Genomic DNA, 14,066 nt, shown 5'->3' on the forward strand with positions numbered 1-14,066 from the left:
AACGTCTCCCTTTCTCGGGCAGCCAAAGCTTCCCTTCAGTGGTGGCTTTTTCCCACTTCTCTGTCGAAGGGGAAATCCTTCCTGCCCCCATCCTGGGCTGTGGTCACGACGGACGCGAGCCTGTCAGGGTGGGGAGCGGTCTTTCTCCACCACAGGGCTCAGGGGACTTGGACTCAGACAGAGTCCTCCCTTCAGATCAATGTTCTGGAGATAAGGGCAGTGTATCTTGCCCTAAAGGCGTTCCAGCCGTGGCTGGAAGGCAAACAGATCCGAATTCAGTCGGACAACTCCACAGCGGTGGCATACATCAACCACCAAGGCGGGACACGCAGTCGGCAAGCCTTCCAGGAGGTCCGGCGGATTCTGCTATGGGTGGAAGCCACAGCCTCCACCATATCCGCAGTTCACATCCCGGGCGTAGAAAACTGGGAAGCAGACTTTCTCAGTCGCCAGGGCATGGACGCAGGGGAATGGTCCCTTCACCCGGACGTGTTTCAGGAGATCTGTTGCCGCTGGGGCATGCCGGACGTCGACCTAATGGCGTCCCGGCACAACAACAAGGTCCCGACGTTCATGGCACGGTCTCAAGATCACAGAGCTCTGGCGGCAGACGCCTTAGTTCAGGATTGGTCGCAGTTTCAACTCCCTTATGTGTTTCCTCCTCTGGCACTGTTGCCCAGAGTGTTACGCAAGATCAGGGCCGACTGCCGTCGCGCCATCCTCGTCGCTCCAGACTGGCCGAGAAGGTCGTGGTACCCGGATCTGTGGCATCTCACGGTCGGCCAACCGTGGGCACTCCCAGACCGACCAGACTTGCTGTCTCAAGGGCCGTTTTTCCATCTGAATTCTGCGGCCCTGAACCTGACTGTTTGGCCATTGAGTCCTGGATCCTAGCGTCTTCAGGATTATCTCAAGAGGTCATTGCCACCATGAGACAGGCTAGGAAACCAACGTCCGCCAAGATCTACCACAGGACGTGGAAAATTTTCCTGTCGTGGTGCTCTGCTCAGGGCGTTTCTCCCTGGCCGTTTACCTTGCCCACTTTTCTGTCCTTTCTTCAATCCGGATTGGAAAAGGGTTTGTCACTAGGCTCCCTTAAGGGACAAGTCTCTGCGCTCTCTGTCTTTTTTTTCAGAAGCGCCTAGCCAGACTTCCACAGGTACGCACGTTCCTGCAGGGGGTTTGTCACATCGTACCTCCTTACAGGCGTCCGTTAGAACCCTGGGATCTGAACAGGGTGCTGATGGTTCTTCAGAAACCACCGTTCGAGCCAATGAGGGATATCTCTCTCTCACGCCTTTCACAGAAGGTGGTCTTCCTAGTGGCAGTCACATCACTTCGGAGAGTGTCTGAGCTAGCAGCGCTGTCATGCAAAGCCCCCTTCCTGGTGTTTCACCAGGACAAGGTGGTTCTGCGTCCGGTTCCGGAATTTCTCCCTAAGGTGGTATCCCCCTTTCATCTCAATCAGGATATCTCCTTACCCTCTTTTTGTCCTCATCCAGTTCACCAATGTGAAAAGGATTTGCACTTGTTAGATCTGGTGAGAGCACTCAGATTCTACATTTCTCGTACGGCGCCCCTGCGCCGCTCGGATGCACTCTTTGTCCTTGTCGCTGGCCAGCGTAAAGGGACACAAGCTTCCAAATCAACCCTGGCTCGGTGGATCAAGGAACCAATTCTCGAGGCTTATCGTTCCTCCGGGCTTCCGGTTCCCTCAGGGCTGAAGGCCCATTCTACCAGGGCCGTGGGAGCGTCCTGGGCTTTGCGGCACCAGGCTACGGCTCAGCAGGTGTGTCAGGCGGCTACCTGGTCGAGCCTGCACACTTTCACGAAACACTATCAGGTGCATACCTATGCTTCGGCAGATGCCAGCCTAGGTAGGCGAGTCCTTCAGGCGGTGGTTGCCCACCTGTAGGACTGAGCCGGTTGCGGCTCTATTATGAGGTATTATTTACCCACCCAGGGACTGCTTTTGGACGTCCCAATTGTCTGGGTCTCCCAATGGAGCGACAAAGAAGGGAATTTTGTTTACTTACCGTAAATTCCTTTTCTTCTAGCTCCAATTGGGAGACCCAGCACCCGCCCCTATTTTTTGTGTACACATGTTGTTCATGTTGAATGGTTTCAGTTCTCCGATATTCCTTCGGATTGAATTTACTTTAAACCAATTATAATTTTTTCCTCCTTCTTGCTTTTGCACCAAAACTGAGGAGCCCGTGAGCACTGGGGGTGTATAGGCAGAAGGGGAGGGGCTTTACACTTTTAGTGTAATACTTTGTGTGGCCTCCGGAGGCATAGCTATACACCCCCAATTGTCTGGGTCTCCCAATTGGAGCTAGAAGAAAAGGAATTTACGGTAAGTAAACAAAATTCCCTTCTTTACAATTTATTAGTTTTTTATGTTCTAAAGTTGTATTCTAATAGAACATAAAATATACTTATCTAAATATCTTGATTATTGTATCATAAAAATAATTAACTGTCTGATGTTCACATTATACTGCAATAGATTTTTCACTTAAATATAAGCATTATACTAAATGTTATTATTTAGTAAAATATTCCGCACATTCTGGATTGCACTACTGTCCCCAATTTATTATATATTTTAGGAGTCTGAGTCGGTGCATTTTATACCGACTCCACCAAAATGAGCTCCGACTCGGACTCCATAGCCCTGCATACTCACCTTGCTCTTATTCCCTCGGCAGTCTGCTCCAGCCTCCGGTGCATTAATGCTCTCCACAGCACACACAATTATGTGACATCATCACGTCTTCTGTGCTTCACATTGATTGGTCGAACACTGAGCCAGAAGCAGTCCTCCAATAATGTGTTCACTGGCGTCTGCAAATAGCGGTGACAGCCAGCGAGTGGCATCAGCGGCAGTTGATTAGCAGCAGGGGAGATCATGGCGAGGACCACGGTCCACTGTTTTCAGCCTTCATGCGGTCCCAGTCCGCGAGCCAGACTGGAATAGTACACTGTTGCAGCCTCGGCCCCCTCCCTGAAACGAGGTGTCATCAGTGATGCTAATGTTTGGGTCTGTGCTTGTCCCTCCAGGTGCATCACGCAAGCTATACAATTAAATCAGCTGCCTACAACAGAGCGGAATCGTATCTGACATGCAGGAGACAATTTACATCACTAGTGGAGGTGGTGCTAGTCTCCTGCACGCTGGGTATTTTGACACTGCTCTTGCTGGGAGATTATCTGAGCTGACAACAGAGCAAACGCTATTACTGTGCAGATCGCAGGGAGGGACTCGGCAGGGATGAGCACAGCCCCTGACCAGAGTCACTGATGACGCTTTGTTTCAGGGAGGGGCAGAGGCAGGGACGGTGTAGTTGGAGAACGGTAGGGAATTTTTAATACAAGTATAGTAGAAAATAGCTTAGATTATGGCACTAAATGGATTGGGATTTAGAATGAATTTTAGTTTGACTTTTAAGGTGAATGCTTTCTAGGAACTGACAGACAGAATGACTGACTTTTTGATTAATTTTGTAAAGTAGTCCTAAAGCCTTTACATATACATAATGGATATCACACAAGTGCGTACACTCCTCACATTTTGTGTCCATATCTCCAGTGTAATGTCAAATGAGGGTGTACTCCATTTTGTAGTGCACTATAGAAATGCATATATCATGAGTGAGTATATCCATTTCCCTCACTTGTCCCACAGAACAGCCATATGCAAATAACTGTTTGGTGTTATCCTCGCTTGGCTGGATTCACAGGAGCGTATAAAATCTTTTTTTTTTTTTTTTTTTTTTTTTTGATCTTCTAGAAAAATGTTTCCATCTGCAGTGTCAACATTTTTATAAATCAGTGTTTATTAAAATTGGCAAAACTAAATAGTTTCCTATGTAAAAGAATTGCAATGTTTATGTAAACCTCAGATAATACCGGGGACAAATACCACTACACCATGACCAGATCGTAGTCACTGAATAATTGTACCATGCTAATGTCACCAATGACCTTATATACACGGAAGCTCGGTACATGGCATATGGTGTAAGTGTACAGGTAAATTGTGACTTACCGGTGACGTTTTAAAGTCATTCATCTTAACTTCTCTCTATTCATCCACTGCAGACCACTGTGATTTCTTCCAGCCACAACTTTGCAGAAAATAACACACGTGTCTAGGACTTATTTCTTAGAGAACCCGATCTACCTTTTTCCAGCTGCACCATACACCTTAGTGCCTTTACACAGCATGTGTAGCCCGAAAAATAAAATATTTTACAGTAACGATATCCTACACAACTCACTCTTCCTCCTGTGGCCCTTATACAATATTAATGCACATTTTCCCTCCTTATGAGCTTCTTTGGGTACGTGGCCATGATCTGCATACGCTTTGTCCTGGACAAAGCATGTCCTCTGATGCGGGGTCATGAGTGTTCTGCAGCTGCCTGTGCCCACAGTCAGGGTTTAGGCCGCTGCGGTCTTTCTTTCTGCTCTCCCTGTGAAGAACATTCACGGCTCTGCTGCAATAAATTTGACATGCTGCAGCTCTGGAAGCTGTACCGCATGTCAGTTTACGCTGCGGGAAAAACTAGCACAGCGGGCATGGGATTTCTAGAAATCCAGCCACTGTGCTTGTACTGTACAACGCAGCATTTTGGACTTGGTGAAAAAAACGGGGCGTCCAAAAAGCTGTGAATGCTGATCATGGGCATGCAGCATTAAAATTATAAAATTAGTCCTTGTGCCAGCATACAGTAGTGATATGAGTCTCTAGTCTTACAGGAGTAATGCCCCTGGCTCTGCTGCAATAAATTTGACATGCTGCAGCTCTGGAAGCTGTACCGCATGTCAGTTTACGCTGCGGGAAAAACTAGCACAGCGGGCATGGGATTTCTAGAAATCCAGCCACTGTGCTTGTACTGTACAACGCAGCATTTTGGACTTGGTGAAAAAAACGGGGCGTCCAAAAAGCTGTGAATGCTGATCATGGGCATGCAGCATTAAAATTATAAAATTAGTCCTTGTGCCAGCATACAGTAGTGATATGAGTCTCTAGTCTTACAGGAGTAATGCCCCTGGCGCTGTGGCACCCATACAGTAATAGCATCCACCTTTTTATACCTTGATACAATTGCCATGTCTTATACTGTGGCTCCATAAAGTAAAAGGGTTGTCCAGTATCTTTTTTTTATATTGCATCGGGAACAGCTGACTGGCTAGGGATGCTGTAAGTTGGTCCCAACACCAATCTCATATTAGTGACCAAAGGGTATGCCATACATATAACAGTACCATGCAATCCCTTTTTAATAATTTATGAGGCCACAAAGTGGCACTGTTAGTGCTTACCATTGTGGCCTTCATATGTAATGAAGCCTCCCATATAGTAAAATGTACTGTATTATAGTATCCCCTTTTGTGGCCCTCATGATATGATCCAGGGTCCACCCTTCTGGAGCCCTCATGATATAGGGTCCTCCACCCCCTCCTCCTCTGTGGCACGCTTTACATGAAAATGGGGAAAATTAAATGAAACACAATTTTAATCGCCTGTTCCCTGTTCCACGATGAGCGGCTCCTTCTTCCTGCTCCATCTAAGGCCGGTTTCAGACATCCATGTTTTGTGTGTGTGTGTGTGTGTGTGTGTGTGTGTGTGTGTGTGTGTGTGTGTGTGTGTGTGTGTGTGTGTGTGTGTGTGATCTGCAACACACACACACACACACATACACACACACACACACACACACACACCGTCCTCAGCGCCATGGTCCCGCTCGGCTCCACGCACTCGGCCGCCTGCACACATTCTCGGCGGCCGACCGATCGGCTGATCACCCGGCGGCCGGCTGCTGTGAGCGATCGGCTGATCGTTCTTTTACAACTGAGTCCGACAATGAATTCTATTCTTGTAATCTGTTGTACTGTACAACGCATCAGTCACAAGCGTCAAGCAACACATGTGACTGATGCAAAACAACGGAAATGTGAATGTCTGTTTTCCAGTGAGATGTTTTGCTGTATCTGCGGATGAGGCTGCAGAGTCCCAGCTGTGTTCTGGCCACTCACAGGCCTGTGCAGAGCCTAAATCTGTGTCCGGCATTCTTATTATTGTGTCTTATGGACCTGGCCGTCTCACTATCCCATGTGCTAGTGATAATCCTGCACTGACATTTGTAGAAAAGCTCCTTTTCCGTTTGAAGCTGCGGAGTGATGGACCGTTCTATATTCTCCGTCATATCTCCTGCTGCATACTTGCAGTGTTTGCTAATTTTATTTTTTCCAGCTATTTGAGCAATTAATAAGATCAAAGGATATTTTCTCAGTCTAGATCAAACACTTTGGTTAGGCTATGGGGATGTAGCAATATAGTCAGGGCTCAGATAGTTTTCCAGTCTTTTTTTTTTTTTTTTTTTTTCTTCCTCAGAACCAGTTAATGTTTTTTGTACAACTGTCTGGTGACCTGTATCCTTCAGCTTTAATAAAGCCATAATAATTATTCATGTAGCGCAATTAATTCCATAGCGCTTTACATAGAACTGTCCTCGTTAGGGTCCTTAGATTGTGAGCCCCATCAGTATGTCTGTGGTGTGGGAGGAAACCGGAGTACCCAGGGGAAACCCCAGCAAACACAGGGAGAACCTACAATGTTAGCCTTGGTGGGATTTGAACCCAGGACCGCAGCGCTGCAATATAACAGTGCTATCCACTGAGCCACCGTGCTGCCCAAATCACACAATTGTTTCCTCATAACATAACCAATACATCAGGTATCAATTACAAAGCATCAACTATTGTGACTGGTCCATAGATAATGCATCTAATTCGCGTCCTTTTCGCAGGTAAACTGTTACTTTTCTCATAGCCATAATAGCGGACAGCCTAGGATTTTGAGACGCCATGTCTGTAGCCACCAGCTGATCACTGAGCTCATTTCATTGTGTAGTTATTCTTCGTGAGACTGCCTCTAATGGTTTTAGAGAGGTTTTACTATTGTATATTGTCTTGTAGGAGCTCTGCAGAGAAGACTGGCGTTTCCTGACTATACGAGCATAATTGGTTCCAGGACTGTGCTCTTAAACCAAGTTACTCTTATATCAAAGCGAATCTTCCCATAGGAAATAATTTTAAACACAGACAATTCATTCCACAACCCAAAAATATTTACTGTATTTATACAAACTTATTACAGTAATACAAAATGTTCTGTATTAATATAAAATTATTACAGTACAATAATACAAAATGCTGTACAGTGCAGTAAAAAACAAATGAAACTGCACGTTAGCTTACAATAGAATTTTGTTGGTGTGCGAGGGGTACAGTACAAGCAATGTGCACTACTGGTTAGCAGAGTGCAATATTATATCCACAAATGCAAATTTATAGAAATGCTACATAGTATATACCAGTCATGGTGTACCTTTTACAGGCAGAGTGCCCAAACTGTAGCCCTAAACCCAATTTTTTTTTTTTTCCCGAAGTGCCAACCAATCCTATCATGTAAATAATTTATTTTAATCCTACCTTTGCAGTCTTCTCTTCAGCAGGGGGCATCACGCTCATGCATGCTTGCCACACATTGAAGCTGAGCCCCTGCCCTTTCCAGACACAGCAGTTGGATTGATCTTTCTGGAAAAAATTGCAGCATATTAGACAGACTTTAGCATGGAATGCAATCAGATGTCACCCTGTAATTTACATCTACATTTTAAAGTCTGAACATCTTGAAATCTCATAAAGACGTAAGAGTTGCTCCCCTCCCCCTTCATTGTGTAGTTCTGTCCCCCTTCCTGGGCCACTTCTTGGTAAACATGTCCCCCATCCTGATATATATTTCCTACATTCTGGTATATTTGTCCCCATCATGGCCCCATCCTGGTAAATGTACCCCATCCTGACATATTGCCCATCTTTGTAAATGTTCCCCCATTCCGGCATGTACCCCATTCCTGGTAAATGTCCTCCATCCTGGTAAATGTTCCCATTCCTGGTTAATGTACCCTCATCCAGGTAAATACCCCCATCCTGGTAAATGTCCACCTTCCTTGTATGTGCCCCATCCTGGCATGCATGTTTCCCCCCCCCCCCATCCTGGCATGCATGTTTCCCCCCCCCCCCCATCCTGGCATGCATGTTCCCCCCCCCCCATCCTGGCATGCATGTTCCCCCCCCCATCCTGGCATGCATGTTTCCCCCCCCCATCCTGGCATGCATGTTTCCCCCCCCCCCATCCTGGCATGCGTGTATTCTTTCCCCATCCTGGCATGTATGTTCTCCCCCTCATGCTGGCACTGGCCCCCTCATTCCCACCTTGGCACAGCCGCACACAAGTTATATATAAAGAAAAAAAAAAAAAGCAACACACAACTCGCCTTCCTGCACACGCTGCGCGCTGCTGGGTCCTCAGTTCCCACGCGGCCAGAACACATTACGCCGGCGCCGCTCACTGACGCTCCTCCGTCTCCTAGGCAACACACCTGCGGCCTGGGAGAGGAGGAGTGTCAGAGCGAGGAGAAATGTCTCCTCTGCTCCAACACAGCTTTGATCGGCCGGCGCGACTGCACCAGCAGATCAAAGCGGCAGGATCAGGCGACTGCACACGTGCCAGCAGAATGGGCTCTGCGTGCCCCTGGTGGCACGCGTGCCATAGGTTCGCCATCACTGGTATATACTGTACTGTACAAAGGTATACAGTACATATTTACAGAAAGTTACTTAGAGCTGGTCAGAGCGTAGTGAAAGGACGAAACCAGAAGCGTGTGGTGAGTATTTGCTATTCTTGCAAAGATTTGTAAAAAGCTTTGCTTGTCTCTCAAAGCGCTCTCAAACCAAGTTACTCTTAATCCAAGGTTCCACTGTGTGTGTGTATGTGCGCGCGCACACATGCGCACGCATACATGCACACACTAATATGCGCGCATACATGCACACACTAATATGCGCGCATACATGCACACACTAATATGCGCGCATACATGCACACACTAATATGCGCGCATACATGCACACACTAATATGCGCGCATACATGCACACACTAATATGCGCGCATACATGCACACACTAATATGCGCGCATACATGCACACACTAATATGCGCGCATACATGCACACACTAATATGCGCGCATACATGCACACACTAATATGCGCGCATACATGCACACACTAATATGCGCGCATACATGCACACACTAATATGCGCACATACATGCACACACTAATATGCGCACACTAATATACATACATATACACCCATGTGTGTGATTAATTTGTTGTGTTTTTTGTTTTTTTTGCTAGAGATCTGTACAAAGTATTACTACATTTCTAGTCGCAAGGGTGTTAGTTCTTGTGCCCATTCCACCAGGCAGTGTGCATGATCAAAAGTAATCTCCCTTCCAGTTATGCGCACTAGACCTCTCTTAAGCCAAGACGCATATACCCTGCTTCATTGTGCACATGAACAGAAGTGAGGTGACTTATGATCATGCACACTGCTCGGCGTCTGATGCGGTGACAACGGACAGATACATGTGTCACTGCTGAGGACGCTGGTCTTGGGCATTGAATAGTATGTTAGCACGTGCCTGTGGGTATGCTAGTGACACGCCCGCCCCAGGGCCGGGGGCATTCGGAACCGGGCTGGACTAGTCTGGAGTAGTCAGCGGTGGCGAGGTCCGACTCCGTGACCCTGGTTGAGGCAATTTAAAATGGCGGATAGGGGAGATGATGACTATGATGGGAGTTATTGTTAAATATTATGTAAAAGCTTGTGACGCCACCTGTGGATTTTTATTGGGCCGCGGCTGCTGGACGGGACTCCCGGGGCCGGTGTTGTGGCTCTTGAGGTGTTTCTTGCTCCCCACAGGTGGAGCGAAACCCCGGGGCGACCGTTGGGGAAAGTCTATGAAGGAAATGGATGGGGCGCATGAAGAAGCAGACGACACGAGGCTTTGCAGTAAAGATGTTTTTCTCAGTCTGTTCCACAACTGCAGCTGATCGGTTTCCCCGTGGTGTGCCAGAATCCACTGTTGTGGGCCTCTGTCGATCCCGAACAGGCCGAGGGTCAGTACCTGTGCACCCCTAAATGTCTCTCCTGGCCGTCTTTCTAGCGCTGACCTTCGCTGAACTGTCCTGCGCCTCTGCCACCGAGCCCTGACTGAAGGGTGGCTGACAGCCGTTCTTTTTTTTTAAACCTCCTTTGCAGAGGATGGTTGGCAGGTTGTGGCCTCGGGTGCCTACAGCAATCACCCGGGCCGTCGGATTGCTAAAAGAAATGTCTTTCTTCCTTTTGCCTTGGGACCGTCCCCGTTATTGCAGCCAGATTCCTCCACCCCGGTGTTTTTGGTGGAACAAGCCCACGGAGGCCTCTCACACATCCGTGGCACTCTGGAACCCCTTCTCTCGGTGCCACATGGGTCTCGCTGGACCCCAGGGTCTTCACCATGAACCACAGTCTCTTACTCCTTCTGACTGGACTCCTTCTTACTGACTGAATCCTCTCAACTGTCACTTCACTTCTGACTGAAAACACCCTCTGACCAGACCTGGCTGGTTTTAACCAGTTCTCAAACTACCTCACTGACTCCTCCCACACTCCCTCTGCTAGGCTCCACCCCTCTAGGACAGTGAATGGGCCTTAAGGCTCCGTAACCAGGTATACTGGTCTCTGCTTCTCAGCATTAATTGAGTACCTGCCTTAAACCCTGACCCAGTGTGACCTAACAATTGGTGTGTGCAGGCTTTCTCTGAACAGATAGATTGCCTCTTTCTTACCCAGGATGGGATACCACACTTCTGGCTGAGGTGCAGTACCTCTGTGGCGACGGAAGCCTCAGGGGCGCCTCACTAGCATGCTAAAAGGGCGGAATGATTGCAGGAACTAACACCCTTGCGACTAGTCCCTGCACTAATTTGCAGAACAAAGGATCTTTTAGAAATTAATTTTTCTAAAGATCTCATTATCTATGTTACTAGATACAGGGGCAGTTAAGGCCCCTTTACACACTGCAACATCGCTAGCGATATTGCTGTAACGTCACCGGTTTTGTGACGGAATAGCGACCTCCCCAGCGACATTGCAGTGTGTGACACGCATCAGCGACCTGGCCCCCCTGTGAGGTTGCTGATCGCTACAAGTCATTCAGGACCATTCTTTGGTCCTTTGTTTCCCGCTGCGCAGCATGTATCGGTGTGTTTTGACACGGTTACGACATCGTTAGCGACCCAGACCATAGGCGTGCTAGCGTTCCCTTTCCAGCGAGTTCGTTCTGCAGGTCCGTATCGCTGCTGCGTCGTTGGCCAGATCTGCCTGTTTGTCAGCTCACCAGCGACTGTTAGAGACTTTGCAGCGATCCCGGCCAGGTCGAGATCTCTGGTGGGATTGCTAGAAAGTCTTAGTGTGTAAAGGGGCCTTTAGGCAGGGATTAGAAATATGCACCCTGAACTGCTCGTTATACTGGGTATATATTGCACCTGACTGGTTCCCTTTTAACTTTTGCACATACTCCTCTCTTTCATGTTCCTTTGCCAGGGTGTGTGGAACCTGTTTCATTCAATGATTCTTGATTTGATCGGAAGACCCAGTCCAACTGCTGTGTCCTGTCTAAGCTAAGTGCATCATGGGTATATTTTGAAGTGGTTATCCCATCTCTGGACACTCCGCAGTCTGCCCTGTCATGGTTCCCAGCATAGTCCATGTTTCACGAATGTATAAAAGTGGCCCATGGCTGCTTTCACATGGTGATATTTTAAGACGTGTTTTGCATAGGTAGTTCTACTCTAAAAGCAAGAGTGGGTCTGTAATACAGATGAATTGACAATCTCTACATTTTGGTATTGTCTTATTCCTCTTTTTGGTATACAAGAACAGAGGCTAAATTCTAATCAAAATCCTTAACTTAGTACTTGGAACATACCCTGTGTGCAGAATTATTAGGCAAATGAGTATTTTTATCATATGATTTTTGATACATTTTGTCCTGCTCCAAGCTGCATAGGCTTGAGAGCCAACTACCAATTAAGTAAATCAGGTGATGTGTATCTCTGTAATGAGGAGGGGTGTGGTGTAGTCACAACAACACTTTATATAAGGTGTGCTTAATTGGTAGGCAACTTCCTTTCCTTTGGCAAAATGGGTTAGAAGAGAGATTTGATGGGCTCTGAAAAGTCCAAAATTGTGAAAGGTTTTGCAGAGAGATGCAGCAGTCTTGTAATTGCCAAACTTTTGATGCGTGGTCACTGACCAATCAAGCGTTTCATGACAAATAGCCAACAGGGTCGCAAGAAGCGTGTTGGGCCAAAAAGGCGCAAAATGACTGCCTATGAAGTGAGGAAAATAAAGCGTGAAGCTGCCAAGATGCCATTTGCCACTAGGTTGGCCATATATCAGAGCTGCAACATTACTGGAGTATCAAAAACACAAGGTGTGCCATACTCAGGGACATGGCCAAGGTAAGGAAGGCTGAAAAACGACCATCTTTGAACAAGAAACTTAAGATATTTCTTGGCCGAGTCTTGACGTTTTATCTTAAGACTGATTTTTTTTTTTTTTTTTTTCAAAGATTTTATGGACTGATGAAATGAGGGACTCTTGATGGGCCAGGTGGATGGACCAGAGGCTGGATCAGTAAAGGGTACAGAGCTCCACTCCGATTCAGATGCCAGCAAGGTGGAGGTGGGGGTACTGGTATGGGCTGGTATCATCAAAGATGAACTTGTGGGACCTTCTTGAGTTGAGGATGGAGTGAAGCTCAACTCCCAGACCTACTGCCAGTTTCTGGATACAACTTCTTCAAGCAGTGGTATAGGAAGAAGTCGGTATCATTCATGAAAAACATGATTTTCATGCAGGACAATGCTCTCGCATGCATCAAGCTACTCCACAGCGTGGCTGGACAGTAAAGGTCTACAAGATGAAAAAAATGACATGGCCTCCTTGTTCACCTGATCTGAACCTCATAGAGAACATGTGGTCCCTCCATAAAATGTGAGATATACAGGGAAGGAAAACAGTACACCTCTTGGAACAGTGTCTGGGAGGCTGTGGTGGCTGCTGCACGCAATGTTGATCGTAAACAGATCAAGCAACTGACAGAATCTATGGATGGTAGGCTGTTGAGTGTCCTCCTAAAGAAAGGTGGCTACATTGGTCACTAATTTTTTGGGGGGTTTTGTTTTTGCATGTCAAACGTTTTATTTCTAAATTTTGTGCAGTTATATTGGTTTACCTGGTGAAAATAAACAAGTGAGATGGGAATAGATTTGGTTTTTATTAAGTTGCCTAATAATTCTGCACAGTAATAGTTACCTGCAAAAACAGATATCCTCCTAAGATAGCCAAATCTCAAAAAAAACAAAAGAAAAACCCCTGTAACTTCCAAAAATATAAAGCTTTGATATTTATGAATCTTTTGGGTTGATTGAGAACATAGTTGTTGTTCAATAATAATAAAAAAAATCATGTAAAATACTACTTGCCTAATAATTCTGCACACAGTGTAAATACAAGTAATCACTAGTGGTGAGCGAGCACTGCTCAGATGGGTGTTACTCGAGCATCCTAGTATAAAGGAAGTCAATGGGGAACTCCAGCATTTTTCTGGGAGGTGTGCTGGAAAAATGCTAGAGTCCCCTATTTTGGTTTAGATTATACAAGCCACACCCATTCGAGCATCCAGTTGTTCTTAACGAGACTTGACATGGATAGGTTATGACTAGTGATGAACGAACACTACCATCCACATGGAGTGACTGTCCTACCGGCACACCATTGCATCAATTTATTCTCTGTGGGACTGCTGAGGATGGCTAAAAATGGAGTGGTGCTGCATACAGGACTATTGCTCCATCCACACTGGTGACACCAGAATTCTGTTCTCTGAATTGGATAGGATCCCAAACATGGAACCCTAAGAATTCAGCAACTTCTCTCTTAACCCATTGATGGGTAACAATTTGCATTTATTGCCTAGCTCCTCACCAATGCAGCTGTAGCTGGATATGCTGTTCCTATAATATTTACTAGACTTCCTCGGATCTTTCCTGTAACATGAGGAGAACATCTTATCTGTCTTGTGTTCTTGAC

The 14,066-nt window shown here is 46.6% G+C and overlaps 1 protein-coding gene across 1 annotated transcript in view; it reads left to right on the forward strand.

The window, feature by feature from the left end:
- The window catches only part of TMEM192 (transmembrane protein 192), an 86,445-nt gene that overhangs the window by 59,973 nt on the left and 12,406 nt on the right, over nucleotides 1-14,066 (forward strand). The gene's annotated exons all lie outside the window — the stretch shown is intronic.

Source organism: Anomaloglossus baeobatrachus, chromosome 1 (genome assembly GCF_048569485.1).
Source record: "Anomaloglossus baeobatrachus isolate aAnoBae1 chromosome 1, aAnoBae1.hap1, whole genome shotgun sequence".
NCBI lineage: Eukaryota > Metazoa > Chordata > Amphibia > Anura > Aromobatidae > Anomaloglossus > Anomaloglossus baeobatrachus.